This window comes from Erythrolamprus reginae, chromosome 1 (genome assembly GCF_031021105.1).
Source record: "Erythrolamprus reginae isolate rEryReg1 chromosome 1, rEryReg1.hap1, whole genome shotgun sequence".
NCBI classification, from domain to species: domain Eukaryota; kingdom Metazoa; phylum Chordata; class Lepidosauria; order Squamata; family Dipsadidae; genus Erythrolamprus; species Erythrolamprus reginae.
In genome coordinates, this window is record NC_091950.1 from 11,191,410 (window position 1) to 11,205,280 (window position 13,871).

Below are 13,871 nucleotides of genomic sequence, written 5' to 3' on the forward strand. Positions count from 1 at the left end.
GGCTTGTGGCCTAGAAGGCTGAAAGACTTGGGGGAGGCGTGGGTTTTATTATCTCCAGTGTTGTTTTTGCCAGAAAGAATCCTGTTTTATTGCCTGGCCTTCGTGAAACCTCTGTGAAGCTTCATCGTGTTCCTGTCTGTAAGAACAGTTTTTGTTACCTGTGTTTGCTTTCCAGTATATAAACTGCCTTTGCTTTTTACCAGTGTGTCTGGATACTCTTTTTGGTTGGTGTTGGCGTCTGGGGGGACCCAGATAGAACACATTTCTTTACTTTTTAATGTTTTTCTTTTTAAATTCACTTTTGGCCAGAAAGGTTATAAAATGTCAATTTACTCAATCATACCCACACATAACATTAATGGTCAGAACAGAGAGGGGGGGCATATACTAATTGCCCCACGCCTGGCAACATAGATGGGCCTTAAGGCTTTTGCGGAAGGCGAGGAGAGTGGGGGCAGTACGAATCTCTGGAGGGGACTGATTCCAGAAGGCCGGGGCCACCACAGAGAAGGCTCTTCCCCTAGGCCCCACCAACTGACATTGTCTTGTTGATGGGATCTGGAGAAGGCCAACTCTGTGGGAGCTGATCGGTCGTTGGGATTTATGCGGCAGAAGGAGGTCCCGTAAATAATCTGGTCCGATGCCATGTAGGGGTTTATACGGTTTGTAGGATTTGCCATCACTGGACTAGATGATCTTCAAGGTCCCTTCCAAATCTGTTATTTTGAATAAATTGAGCAGGGGGTCGGACTTGAAGACCTCCAGGGTCCCTTCCGACTCCGTTATTCTTATTTGTGGTGTTGTACGAATGCCATCAATAGGCCCTAGCTTTTGAGTGGTGTATTATTATTATTATTATTATTATTATTATTATTATTATTATTATTATTACTATTATTATTATTATTATTATTATTATTATTATTATTATTATTATTATTATTTAGATTTGTATGCCGTCCCTCTCTGCAGACTTGGGGCTGCTCACAACAAATAAAACAATGTACAACAAATAGAAACATAGAAACATAGAAGTCTGACGGCAGAAAAAGACCTCATGGTCCATCTAGTCTGCCCTTATACTATTTTCTGTATTTTATCTTAGGATGGATATATGTTTATCCCAGGCATGTTTAAATTCAGTTACTGTGGATTTATCTACCACATCTGCTGGAAGTTTGTTCCAAGGATCTACTACTCTTTCAGTAAAATAATATTTTCTCATGTTGCTTTTGATCTTTCCCCCAACTAACTTCAGATTGTGTCCCCTTGTTCTTGTGTTCACTTTCCTATTAAAAACACTTCCCTCCTGGACCTTATTTAACCCTTTCATATATTTAAATGTTTCGATCATGTCCCCCCTTTTCCTTCTGTCCTCCAGACTACAGATTGAGTTCATTAAGTCTTTCCTGATACGTTTTATGCTTAAGACCTTCCACCATTCTTGTAGCCCGTCTTTGGACCCGTTCAATTTTGTCAATATCTTTTTGTAGGTGAGGTCTCCAGAACTGAACACAGTATTCCAAATGTGGTCTTACCAGCATTCTATATAGTGGGATCATAATCTCCCTCTTCCTGCTTGTTATACCTCTAGCTATGCAGCCAAGCATCCTACTTGCTTTCCCTACCGCCTGACTGCACTGTTCACCCATTTTGAGACTGTCAGAAATCACTACCCCTAAATCCTTTTCTTTTGAAGTATTTGCCAACACTGAACTGCCAATACAATACTCAGATTGAGGATTCCTTTTCCCCAAGTGCATTATTTTACATTTGGAAACATTAAACTGCAGTTTCCATTGCTTAGACCATTTATCTAGTAAAGCTAAATCATTTACCATATTACAGACGCCTCCAGGAATATCAACCCTATTGCACACTTTAGAGTCATCGGCAAATAGGCAAACCTTTCCTACCAAACCTTCCCCTATGTCACTCACAAATATATTAAAAAGAATAGGACCCAGAACAGATCCTTGTGGCACACCGCTTGTAACCTGACTCTGCTCAGAATACTCGCCATTAACAATAACTCTCTGATGTCTACGCTTCAGCCAGCTGCAAATCCATTGAACTATCCAGGGATTAAGTCCAATCTTCACTAATTTATCTATCAGCTCTTTATGTGGAACCGTATCAAAGGCTTTGCTGAAGTCCAGGTAGGCAATATCCACGGCACCACCTTCATCCAACACCTTTGTGACATAGTCAAAGAAATCAATGAGATTAGTCTGACATGATTTGCCTTCAGTAAAGCCATGCTGATTTGGGTCTAATAAGTTATTGTTTTTTAGGTGCTGATTTATCCTCTTTTTGAGTAGAGTCTCCATCATTTTAACTACAACTGATGTCAAGCTAACTGGCCTGTAGTTACCAGCTTCTTCTCTACTGCCCTTCTTGTGAATAGGCATTATTAAATTCTAATAATTTAAAAACCACTAAAAACCCCATTATTAAAAGCAAACATACACACAAACATACCATGCATAAACTGTATAGGCCCGGGGGAGATGTCTCAGTTCCCCCATGCCTGACGGCAGAGGTGGGTTTTAAGGAGTTTACGAAAGGCAAGGAGGGTGGGGGCAGTTCTAATCTCCGGGGGGAGCTGGTTCCAGAGGGTCGGGGCCGCCACAGAGAAGGCTCTTCCCCTGGGTCCCGCCGGGACCCGTAGAAGGCCAACTCTGTGGGACCTAACCTGGTTCTGAACAGCTCTGGACCCCTCCCGAAATCTTCCCTCCTGCCACTTATTCTGTCGAAAAGTCTTTTCTTTTTTTTTTTGGTCCTGCCATGTTAAAAAAAAAAAGTCCGTGCCCATCACTTGCGAGGAAAAAAAGGCAATAAGAAAGCTATGCAGAATTGCAACTCTGGGCTTGTCTGCCTGTCAAGCCTTTTTCCGCGACAGCTCCTTTGCCAAGCTGGTCTTTTTTTTTCCTGCGGTGGGCAAGAAGGGGAGGGGGTGTCTTTATTAATGGCCTTATGGGGAGAGGAGGAGGGGGGAGTCCCTGTCTTTTCTTTTCTGTCTCGGCAATGAGTTATGGCTGCAGCCAGCAAACCGTAACGCGGGCAGATGAATCTCCATTAAGCAAGACAAGAGTTAGGGGGGGGCAGGTGGGGAGGAGCAGAGGGGGGAGGGAAGGGCTCAGCTGCCAGTTTCTGGGGGCTGCGGCAGCCGTCTTTGTCTTTTGGCACGGCTGGAGGTCACCGGGTAACGGTGACATCGATCATGCACCCTCGGCCTGGCACCAAACGAAGTGTGGCAGCAGAGATATCCCGTTCCCCCCTCCCCTTTTTAAATAAATAAAAATAAAAATACAAGGGATGCTTTGGAATTGAGCAGCATCAGCGTCCAAGGACTTTCCTTCCTGAGACTGCGGTGGGGGGGGAAGAATATAGCAAGAAGCCTGATGTAGCAGCCAACGGGGGCCTCGCAGGCTGGGGAGGGAACTCAGAGGTCATCCAATCTGACCCCCGAGCAAACGCTAGAAGCGATTCATGTCGAGTTGGGTTGGGGGGAGGTTGCAGGATTGTATTTATTTTATTTCGTTTGTTTGTTTTGTCAAGGGTGTATTGGTGGTATACAAAGATATAATAATAATGTGTATGTTTGGTTTTTTATAATAAGGGTTTTTAGTTGTTTTATTAAATTGGATTGTTACATGTTGGTTTTTTTATCATTGTTGTTAGCCGCCCCGAGTCTGCGGAGAGGGGCGGCATACAAATCCAATAAATAATAATAATAATAATAATAAATAATAATAATAATATTTATATATACAATACAGTGGTACCTCTACCTAAGAACGCTTCTACTTACAAACGTTTCTATATAAGAACCGGGTGTTCAAGATTTTTTTGCCTCTTCTCGAGAACCATTTTCCAGTTACAAAACCGAGCCTCCGAAACTGTAACTGGAAAAGGCAGGGAGAAGCCTCCGTGGGGCCTTTCTAGGACTCTCCTGGGATGAAACGGGTCCGGAAAAGGCGGGGAGAAGCCTCCGTGAGGCCTCTCTAGGAATCTCCTGAGAGGAAACAGGGCCGGAAAAGTCAGGGAGAAGCTGTGGGCCCTCTCTAGGAATCTTCTGGGAGGAAACAGGGCTGGAAAAGGCGGGGAGAAGCCTCCGTGGGGCCTTTCTAGGAATCTCCTGAGAGGAAACAAGGCCAGAAAAGGGAGGGAGAAGCTGTGGGGCCTCTCTAGGAATCTCCTGGGAGGAAAGAGTGCCATAAAAGGTGTGGAGAAGCCTCCGTGGGGCCTCTCTAGGAATCTCCTGGGAGGAAACAGGGCCTCCACCTTCCCTGTGGTTTCCCCAATCGCACGCCTTATTTGCTTTTACATTGATTCCTATAGGGAAAATTGCTTCTTCTTACAAACTTTTCTACTTAAGAACCTGGCCACGGAATGAATTAAGTTCGTAAGTAGAGGTACCACCGTACTAGTGAAAATGAAACATTAGGGCAGGGGACGGAAGGCACGCTGGTTCACTTATGCATGCCCCTTACTAACTATCATCTATCTATCAATCTATCAATCAATCAATGGTTCAGGGTAAAGTGAGGAAGAGCTAGGCAGGAAGGGAGAGTGCGGCGATTGTGCAGGGTTTTGGAAAATTCCCATGTTTGGCCGTGATGGGTGGGTTTTTCTGGATTTGGAAAGTGGAGTCTGCATTTTATTTCTCCCTTTGAATGGAAGGATGAAAAGGGTCTCGGAGGCCAGGCAGGGTCTCATTCTGTGTGTCCCCCTGGGCCAAGCAAGCCATGCGCTGGATGGAATTCATTCTATCATTGTGTGTTTTCCCTCCTTATTTATTTACTCATTTGCACACTTTGTGTGTTTTCTTAATTACACTTAGCTTCTGGCAATTCTCTTTTAAGGAGACTCCATTCCGGAGCAATAGACGTTGGGGTTTTAATTGCTGCTGTTTCGGATTCCTGCTTTCTCATCAAGTGGGGGAACGTTTGAATAGAAAGTTCATTGGCTGGAAATGCTTCGATCAATGAAGAAAGGAACAGGGGAAAGATAGATGGAAGGAGGGAGGGAGGAAGGAAAAAAGGGAGGAGGGAACAAAGAAGAAAAAATGGAGGGAGGAAAGAAGGAAGGAGAAGGGAAGGGAGCAACAAAGGAAAAGAGGAAGGGAGGAAAAAGGTAGAAGAAAAAAAGGAGGGAGGGAGGAAAAAGGAAGGAGAAGGGAAGGAAGGCAGAAAGAAATAAAGAGAGGAAGGAAAGAAAAGAGGGAGGGAGGAAAAAAGAGTAAAAAAGGTAAGAGGGAGGAAAGATGGAAGGAGAAGGAAGGAAGGAAAAGGGAGGAGGGAGGGAGGAAGGAAAAGAGGGAGGGAGGAACAAAGAAGAAAAAAATGAAGGGAGGAAAGAAAGAAGGAGAAGGGAATGGAGCACCAAAGGAAAAGAGGAAGGGAGGAAAAGAGGGAGGAAAAAGGTAGAAGAAAAAAAGGAGGGAGGTAGGAAAAAGGAAGGAGGAGGGAAGGAAGGCAGGAAGGAATAAAGAGAGGAAGGAAAGAAAAGAGGGAGGGAGGAAAAAAGAGTAAAAAAGGGAAGAGGGAGGAAAGATGGAAGGAGAAGGAAGGAAGGAAGGAAAAGGGGGAGGGAGGGATGAAAAGAGGGTGGGAGGAAAAAGGGAAGAAAAGAGTGGAAGGAGGGAGGGAAGAAGGAAGAAAAGAGGAAGGAAGGAAAGGAGGAAGTGAGAAAACAAAAGAAGGGAGGAAGGAAGGAGAGAAAAGAGGAGAGAAGGAAGGAGAAGGGAAGGGAGGAATGAAGGAAAAGAGGGAAGGAAAAGAGGGAAGGAGAAAAAGTAGAAAGAAATATGGGAGGGAGGGAGGAAAAAGTATAAAAAAGGGAGAGTGAGTAAAGATGGATGGATGGAAAGAAGGAAGGAGGGAAGGAAGGAAGGAGGGAAGGAAGGAAAGAAAAGAGGGTAGAAGGAAGAAAGGTAGAAAAAAAGGAAGGAGAGAGGGAAGGAGGAAGGAAGGTTCAGAAGTCACCTCCCTGCCTTAGTCTAGGCCTCAACCAGCATCTCTCAGCCTTGAAGCGTGTACTCCAACTCCCAGAATCCCCCAGCCAGCAGAGCGTTGGGCCTTGAGGCTGCTTTTCAGATGGGATCAGATCTAAATTTTGACTTCACACAGCCCACTTCGCCTGGTTCAAGAATCCCAATAACCCAGTTTGGAGTTTGTCCAAATATGACCGACCACCGTTGATCCAAACCATTTCAGCTGGCCCAAAGCGCTGAACCAGGGAGAGCCAAGATTAACCCTGACTGGGTTTAAATTGCTGGGGGCGGAGGGGGGGGGCTGCTGGGTTTGCCATTAACCTGAGGGCAACCGGCTGTGTGAACGCGGCTCCTGCCTGCCTCGGCCTCCCCCCAAGGCCCAGGAGAGGAGGAGACTCCACAGTTCCTGACTGGGCGACTGATGCTGACGGGGGTGGGGGTGGGGGTGGGTGCTGTTGATTGAACAGCCTTTTTTTAGCCCTGGGGCTGCCAAGGTGCTTCAGGGTCGTTTTTTCTTTTCCATTTCAAGAGTGTCCCTCACTCTCCCTCCAAAATAATACTCCCCCACAACCTCCGTTCCTGCAAGGCCCCAATGTCTGTCTATCTGTCCCTCTCCCTCTCTCACCTCTCTTACTACCTTCTATCAACCCTTAGCTTCTCTCTACCATCTGTCTCTTTCTAAATCTATCATCTACCATCCATCCATCCATCCATCTATCATCTATCATCTTGCTTTCTATCATCTGTCACCGAGCTATCATCTACCTAGCTATCATTTTTCTACCTACCTACTTACCATCTATCCATCTATCCATCTATCTATCTATCCATCTATCATCTATCATCTTGCTTTCTATCATCTGTCACCTAGCTATCATCTACCTATCATTTTCCTACCTACCGTCTATCTATCTCTCTCTCTCTATCTATCTATCCATCTATCTGTCCATCTATCATCTTGCTTTCTATCATCTGTCACCTAGCTATCATCTACCTAGCTATCATTTTCCTACCTATCATCTATCATCAATCTATCATCACATATCTATCCACCTATCTATCATCTATCTATCAATCTATCTATCTATCTATCCATCATCTATCTATGATCTATATATCTACCTACCTACCTATCTATCTAAATCTATATATCTATCATCTTCCTATTCTTCCTTCTATTGTTCCTTCTTTCGCTATTCCTTCCCTCCCTCCCTCCCTTCTCCCCTCCCTTTCATCCCTTCTTCTCTTTCTTTCCTCCTTCCCTCCTTTCTTCCCCTTCTTTGTTCCTCCCCTCCCCTCCTCCTTTCTTCCTCTCTCCTTCAAACAATCCCCCTTTTACCCAAATGCAAATCCAACATCCATTATCCCCAACCACATCTCATAGTTCACATCCACAACAGATGTCAGAGGTGGGCTTAGCTCCACTGTAGATTTTCTCCTTCTTTCTTTCATTCCCTCTTTCTGTCCCTCCCTCCCTTTCTTTCTTTCCCTCCCTCTTCCCCCTTTTTCTCTCCCTTTCTCCCTCCTTCCTCTCCCTTTCTTTTCCTCTCTCCCTCTTCTCATTTTTCTCCCTCTTCTCCCTTCTTCTCTCCCTTTCTCTTCTCCATTCTCTCTCCCTTTCTCCCTCTCTTCTCTCCTTTTCTTCATCCCCTTTTTATCTCCCTCTCCCCCTCTTCTCTCCTTTCCTTTTTCTCTTCCCTCCAGTTTTCTTTCCCTTTCTCCCTCCCTTTCTCCTTTTTCTCTCCCATTTTCTTTTTCCTTTCTCTTCTCTTCCTCCGTCATATTTTTCTCCTCCTTTTCTCCCTCTTCTTCCTTTTTTTGCCCTTTCTCCTTCCCTCCTCTCCCCCCTTCTCTCCCTCCCCCATTTTTCTTTATTCCTCCCTCTTCTCTCCCTTTTTTCTTCTCTCCCTCCCTCATATTTTTCTCCCCTTCTCCCTTTTCCCCCTTTCTCCCTCCCTCCTCTCCCTTTCTTTTCCTCTCTCCCTCTTCTCCTTTTTCTCTCTTCTCCCTTCTTCTCTTCTCTTCCTTTTTGTCTCTCTTTCTCCCTCTTCTCTCCTTTTCTCCGTCCCACCCTTTTTATCTCCCTCTCCCTTTTCTCTCTTCTCTCCCTTCCTTTTTCTCTCCCTCCAGTTTTCCTTCCCTTTCTCCCTCCCTCTTTTCTCCTTTTCTCTCCCTCCCTCTTCTCCTTTTTCTTCTCTCCCTCCATCATATTTTTCTTCCCTTCACCCTTTTTCTCTCCCTCCCTCTTCTCCCTTTTTTTGCCCCCATTTTTCTTTCTTCCTCCCTCTTCTCTCCCTTTTTTCTTCTCTCCCTCCCTCACATTTTTCTCCCCTTCTCCCTTTTTCTCTCCCTCCTACTTCTCCCTTTTTCTCTCCTTCTCTCCCTTTTCTCTCCTTTCTCCCTCCCTCTTCTCTCCTTTCCTTTTTCCCTCCCTCTTTTCTCCTTTTCTCTCCCTCCCTCTTCTCCTTTTTCTTTCTCCCTCTTCCTTTTTCTTCTCTCCCTCCATCATATTTTTCTCCCCTTCTCCCTTTTTCTCTCCCTCCCTCTTCTACCTTTTGTTGCCCTTTCTCCTTCCCTCCTCTCCCCTTTTCTCTCCCTCCCTCTTCTCCCTTTCTCCTTCCCTCTTCTCTCCCTTTTTTCTCTCTCTTCCTCCTTCCCTCTTTCTCTCTCTCTCTCTGGGTAAAATGCCTTTCCCTTTCTTACCTGTCCCTGTTACCCAGCATTGATTTCTGAGGGTCGTTTTATGGCTGTTTTTTATCAGACTGTTTTTCTTCCCCCTTCGGCTGACAGGATTTCTTCCAGTGGGGTTCTGTAAAACCAGTTCTTTCATTACGTCAGTTTTTATGTCCTGCGTCTTGGGAATTTGATCTGGAGCACAGCGTGATATATTATTTAAAAAGCACACATTTTCTGATCCCGTCTTTCTTTTTTCTGAAGGGGAAAAAAAACCATCCATAGGATACAGACTCTGCTCCGAAATGGCTGCCTGTACCAAACATTTATTTTCCCGCAAAATCTGGAGATTTCGACTGCAAATTTCATTTATTTGGAGGGGCTTTCCCCCTGTCCCTCAAAGCCATCTTTATTCCAACACTCGAGATGGCTTCAGTCGTAGAAACAGAAGATTGACAGCAGAAAAATAATAATAATAATAATAATAATAATAATAATAATAATAATTTATTAGATTTGTATGCCGCCCCTCTCCAAAGACTCGGGGCGGCTCACAACAATAATAAAAACAATATTACAGTGGAACAAGTCTAATATTAAAAGAGAAAAAGACATATAAAACCCTATCATTTAAAACCAAACAACACATACATACCAAACATAAAGTATAAAAGCCTGGGCAAGGTGTCTCAGTTCCCTCATGCTTGGCGATATAAGTGGGTCTTGAGTAGTTTACGAAAGACAAGGAGGGTGGGGGACATTCTAATCTCCGGGGGGAGTTGATTCCAGAGGGCCAGGGCCGCCACAGAGAAGGCTCTTCCCCTGGGGCCCGCCAAGCGACATTGTTTTGTCGAGAGAACCGGAAAAGGCCAACTCTGTGGGACCTTATCGGTCGCTGGGATTCATGCAGTAGCAGGCGGTTCCGGAGGTACTCTGGTCCAGTGCCATGTAGGGCTTTAAAGGTCATAACCAACACTTTGAATTGTGATCAGAAACTGATTGGCAACCAGTGCAGGCCATGGAGTGTTGTAGAAACGTGGGCGAATCTGGGAACACTTTTCAAAGGTAGCCCCATGTAGAGAGCGTTGCAGTAATCAAACCTCGAGGTGATGAGGGCATGAGTGACTGTGAGTAATGACTCCCTGTCCAAATAGGGCCGCAACTGATGCACCAGGCAGACCTGTGCAAACGCCCCCCCTGCACAGCCGAAAGATGATGTTCCAATGTTAGCTGTGGATCGAGGAGGATGCCCAAGTTGCGAACCCTCTCTGAGGGGGTCAATAATTCCCCCCCCCCCCCAGGGTAATGGACGGAAAGATGGAACTGTCCTTGGGAGGCAAAACCCACAGACACTCTGTCTTCTCTGGGTTGAGTTTGAGCTTGTTGACACCCATCCAGACCCCAACAGCCTCCAGGCACCAGCACATCACTTCCACTGCTTTGTTGACTGGACATGGGGTGGAGATGTACAACTGGACTCTGAGACAGCAAGGAGGAGCATGCCTCTCCCATACACCTGTCGCGAGGCTGCCTCCCAAACACTGCACCAGAGAGAGAAACCCAGGGGGAATGGCAGGAAACTGGCCGGGCCTTCGTGCCGCTCTCAAATTTCCTGGGAAATTTTTCCGCGCTCGGGTTCTTAAGTAGAAAATGGTTCTTAAGTAGAGGCGTTCTTAGGTAGAGGTACCACTGTACTAGCCAATCTGTCGTGTTCTAGCATGCGGGGGCTTTTATTGCAACTTGATTGAGCCAGAAGGAAGCAGGGAGGCGTCCTGACCTGCTGGCTTCGGAGCTTCAACGCTGTGTATGTTGGCTTGCCAAAAGCTTGCTCGGGAAGCTATCCTGCAGATGGGCTGCAAAGGCCGGCAGATGGCCTGGGGAACTCAGGAGCCAATGGGGGGAAAAAACCCCAAGCTTCTTTCCTTGGACCGGTTAGTCGGGTGAGCTGGGAGGTTCTATCTGAGTCTTGTATTGGCAGTTCTGTGTTGGCAAAAACTTCAGAAGAGAAGGATTTAGGGGTCGTGATTTCTGACAGTCTCAAAATGGGTGAACAGTGCAGTCAGGCGGTAGGGAAAGGGAGTAGAATGCTTGGCTGCATAGCTAGAGGTATAACAAGCAGGAAGAGGGAGATTGTGATCCCCTTATATAGAGCGCTGGTGAGACCACATTTGGAATAATACTGTGTCCAGTTCTGGAGACCTCACCTACAAAAAGATATTGACAAAATTGAACGGGTCCAAAGACGGGCTACAAGAATGGTGGAAGGTCTTAAGCATAAAACGTATCACGAAAGACTTCATGAACTCAATCTGTATAGTCTGGAGGACAGAAGGGAAATGGGGGGCATGATCAAAACATTTAAATATGTTAAAGGGTTAAATAAGGTTCAGGAGGGAAGTGTTTTTAATAGGAAAGTGAACACAAGAACAAGGGGGCACAATCTGAACTTAGTTGGGGGAAAGATCAAAAGCAACGTGAGAAAATATTATTTTACTGAAAGAGTAGTAGATCCTTGGAACAAACTTCCAGCAGACGTGGTTGGTAAATCCACAGTAACTGAATTTAAACATGCGATAAAATACAGGAAATGGTATAAGGGCAGACTCGATGGATCATGAGGTCTTTTTCTGCCGGCAGTCTTCTGTTTCTATGTTGTTGGTTTGAGCTCCGAGGTCGGCAGGATTTGCAAACATTTCGACGTCTTCGGTGCCTTTTGGATTGTGCAGCAGTGGCCTTTTAAGTAGCTTTCTCAGATCTGGTCTGGTTGTGTGAGGGTGACAGTATCAGGTTGCTACCCAGTATGTGCCACACTGCTCCACGTCGCCAATGCGCAGGCACATCCCAACGAGATTTTGCTTCTGCGCATGTGCAGAAAAGCAAAATATTGTGATGGGGCACACACACGCACGGTTTTAGTACCGTATTTTTCGGAGTATAAGAAGCACCGTAATATAAGACACACCTTAGTTTTGGGGGAGGAAAATAGGGGAAAGAATCTGCTTATCAGGTATTCATCTGGGTAGCATCCTTAGTCTGGTCAGCTTCTGTACATTATTTTATCCCCTGGTTAAGGGCTTAAAAAAAATTATTCTGAGAGAATAACAATGAAAGAGCTTGCAAGCCGGTAAATGCTGGGAACATCATAAGCACCTGGTTAGGGCTGGAAAAAATTTACTCAGAGCAAGTTAAAGTAATTAAAAAAAACTGAAAAGACGTAGGGCTTGGAAAACATTCTTCGCAGAGAGTAACAATGAAAGAGTCTGCAAAGTAAGAGCTGGGAAGATCGTTAGCAGCTAGTTAGGGATGGGGGGGGAATCTACATTCAGAGTATAAGACGCACACAAATTATCATTTAGGGAGGAAAAAGGTACGTCCTATACTCCAAAAAATACGGTAATTTATTTTTCTTGCTTCTGTGCATGCACCTCATGTCACTTTTCTTAGTGCTGTTGTAACTTTGAGCAAGTCCCTAAACGAACAATGGTAAGTTGAGGACTTACCTGTGTACCGATCTCGCTTCGGAACAGAGGGAGTTAAATCCATGAGTCTGCCATCACAGGTAACACTCTAGCAAAGTTGAATTTTATTTATTTTTTTAACAAACTGCCAGAGGAACATGCAGACTTGGACAATAATGTAGTTCATAAAGCCCTTCATGGCACCGGACCAGAATATCTCCGGGACCGCCTTCTGCCGCACGAATCCCAGCGACCAGTTAGGTCCCACAGTTGGCCTTCTCCGGGTCCCGTCAACTAAACAATGTCGTTTGGCGGGACCCAGGGGAAGAGCCTTCTCTGTGGCGGCCCCGACCCTTTGGAACCAACTCCCCCCAGATATGAGACTTGCCCCCACCCTCCTTGCCTTTCGTAAGCTCCTTAAAACTCACCTCTGTCGGGGAATTGAGACTTTCCCTCCCCCTAGGCTTATAAAATTTATGCATGGTATGTTAGTATGTATATTTGGTTTCTAAATTGGGGTTTTAAATTAACTTAAATATTAGATTTGTTTACATTGTATTATTATTGCTGTGAGCCGCCCCGAGTCTGCGGAGAGGGGCGGCATACCAATCTGATTAATAAATAAATAAATAATAAATACACCATACATAAATTATATAACCCTGGGGAAGATACTTCAATTCCCCCATGCCTGACGGCAGAGGTGGGTTTTGAAAAGTTTACGAAAGGCAAAGAGGGTGGGGGCAATTCTGATCTCTGGGGGGGAGTTGGTTCCAGAGGGCCGGGGCCGCCACAGAGAAGGCTCTTCCCCTGGGTCCCGCCAGCCAACATTGTCTGGTTGATGGGGCCCGGAGAAGGCCAACTCTGTGGGACCTAACCGGTCGCTGGGATTATATCTTTGCATACCACCGATACGTACATGACAAAACAAACAAATAAAAATTTACTAATGAATTAACAACCTGCAGTGATCCACAGCAACCCGTGGCAAGAACAGTTGCGGAAGAGGGATGAGGGTTCGCCACGGTCTCGCTTAGTGACGGACAGACAGACCGACAGAGACAGACAAACAAACAAACAAACAAACAAACAAACAAACAAATAGTGGGGATTCACCCTGTGTGTCCACTAGTCTGGATGGGATTGTCTTCTTCTGAATAACCACTATTAACACGCCAGGGTAAATTCTGGCCTCTTCCGTTTCAGGTGCATTTAATTTGTGTTTCTCCATCTCAGCAGTTTTAAGACGAATTCTGGGGAGTTGAAGTCTGCACATCTTAAAAGTTGCCGGAGTTGAGGAATATTGAGTTAAACAACTGGAAGAGACGGGAGGCGAGAAGATTTATGTTCTTGTCAATCAACTGAGAACATCAGGTGGTTTGGCCCTGTGGTCCTTCAAGAGATCCACAACACACAAACACACAAAATCACACACACACAATTCAGCCAGGTAAGGGTTCCCCGTCACCACTGCTACCAGAACAGTTCATGTGCTGCTCCATGTCCCCAACGCATGAGCACATATGCCCATGTGAGATTTGATTTCTGCGCATGCACAGGTAGCCAAATCTTGCACAAGGATGCTCGTGCACGTGAGATTTTGCCGATTTTCAGCGTATTTTTTCTTTCGCAAAGAAAAAACACCGAAAATCAGTGAAACATCTCGTGCACGAGCATCGTCATGTGAGATTTGGTTTCCTCCGTATGCGCAGAAAACAAATCTGACACAGGCAGGCACATGT